We start from the raw sequence: 2,300 nt of genomic DNA, 5'->3' as shown, positions 1-2,300 counted from the left end.
ACAATATGTCTGCGTAGTCGTGAGGTTCCATAGAAAAGACGCGAAAACGTGCTCAAGAGAGTATGATTGTATCAACAATACATCACCACCCTCAAGGTTTCAAGGAGTGATCACCAATGATCTAAAGTCGTGCCGTCCAAATTCTCTAGGCTAGAGCATGTTCGTTTCAGTATCTCAGCATGGAGTAGCGAGAACGTAATGTCACTGTGGTAAGAGAGTGATGGTTTGGTCTAAGCCAATGGTAGAAATTGGACATACCATTAGTCAATAAGCATGTGTCGGTGCAAGAGCTAGTGCAAAGATGCCGCATATTTAAGAAAAACTATCATGAAATTAAAGTACGTCTCTTGTAGTGCAAGGTAGGTCAGGTAAACATATAAATTATCGTGTTCGTCGGTAGGTTGTGTGATCCGTATCTCCGTCCCTAAATGTCCTGAAGACTATTTCCCCAGTAATGGCATACATTCGCTAAGTTGGGTATACGAGAGAGCTAATCAAGTAGAATGAGAATAAACCATCCAACAGGGTAATAAGGTAGTCTTGTGATCGATGAAAATCGTGATATGGTTGTTGGCGTTTCGTTAAATCAATCGAAGAAACAGGGAATTAATGAGGTTCATACGAAGAATCGCGCGAAAACAGGGGTCCAACAATAACCGAAGAATTCAACCAAGTACCCTGTTGCTTAGAAGCAATTCTAGTAATGAGGTCTGACGGCACGACACAAATAGGGAAGTTCGTTGCATCACGGTCACGGAAGTACATCACTTGTTCAAAATAGAATTTGGTTGGTAGGGTTGCGAGTTGCAAAACGACAAACGCGTGTAACTGTGGCTGCTTCGTTTCTGGTAATGACGACCGGTGGAGATGACGAGGTTCGTCAAGAGGGATGTGTGGGTATAGTTCTCCTAACCCCGAGTTCGTTTGAGCCAGGTCTGGTCTTCGTGAATGTTGACGTACAAACCGAATGTACGGAGGGTCAAATGGCGACGTCAAGTCGAGATAAGCGTAAGAATAGATAGAACGCATATACGATTGTCGTAGCAGGGTGATGAGAAATCAGAAAGGGGTTTGACCACCACTTGTAAAATAATTAAACAATTGTGTGTCATAAAGGATGCAGTAGGGCTAACAGGCAGCATGCTACTACTCTAAATAAACATACCATAAACAGCACATTACACAAAAGTGATCTAGCAAGTAGGCAATATAAACTTAAATCACATCACCTAAAGTGTTGAGCCTTGCACGTGGAGCGAAGCGTCGTTGTGGATCGTTGAGCACAGTACAGGTTATAGTCTGGTTTTGTCAAAATGCTTTTCCCTTTTAAAACCAAGTTCACTATAACCAATGGCTCTGATACCAATCTGTCACACCCCCAAAAATCCACACGCGGAGTACCACCGCTTGGAGGCGTGACTGACCAGGATCAAGCCACCAATCATATTGAACATAACAAGTAATAAGTAAAATTCAACCACACAATATGAAAGGTGTTTCAAATCAAAGCCATAGTTAAGTGTTTAGCGGAAACATAATTGTAAAACCCAATGTAAGTACTAAGTACGAAATAAAGTAATGTTTTTAGCATGGCACACACTGCCATGTCCCACAACGACCGCGCCTCCCTGTACAAGCTCCATGAGTACCTAACGACCTGCAAGGCATGTAACAGAGAGTCAACAACAAAGTTGAGCGAGTTCACAGTTGGTTGTTTAGTTATAATATTCGTTTCATAAATCAAATGTTCGTTTTGTAAACCATGTATCGTATTAATTCGTATCGCGGTCTCCCAGACATGTGTGCGAAGATTAGTGGGGGGCTTTCCACGTATCCTAGACTAGTTGTATTTGTATCGCGGTCTCCTAGACATGTTTGCGAAGATTAGTATTCGTATCGCGGCCTTCCAGGCATGTTTGCGAAGATTAGTATTCGTATCGCGGCCTTCCAGGCATGTTTGCGAAGATTAGTATTTGTATCGCGGTCTCACAGACATGTGTGCGAAGATTAGTGGGGGCTTCCTATGTGCTACTAGTCTAGTTGTATCTATCGGTGTCCTTTCCCTAACGAGGACAGTGGTACATGTTCCAGTAACAATGAAAGTACGAGTAATCATTCCATCCCATTCCCCAGCCCTGGGAACCCCATGCCTTGGTAAGAGTGTGAACTCACCTTAGATTTGCTCGCTTGAACTCTTAAAATAGCTAACGGTCAGGGTTGGTCAATCACGTCCTAGTATGATTACCATTTAGTCAATTAGTGGTTTCAAATAGAGCACAAAGTTCCTACACGTATTCTAA

Source organism: Helianthus annuus, chromosome 11 (genome assembly GCF_002127325.2).
Source record: "Helianthus annuus cultivar XRQ/B chromosome 11, HanXRQr2.0-SUNRISE, whole genome shotgun sequence".
In the NCBI taxonomy this organism is placed as follows: domain Eukaryota; kingdom Viridiplantae; phylum Streptophyta; class Magnoliopsida; order Asterales; family Asteraceae; genus Helianthus; species Helianthus annuus.
This window is presented reverse-complemented; position numbering follows the sequence as displayed.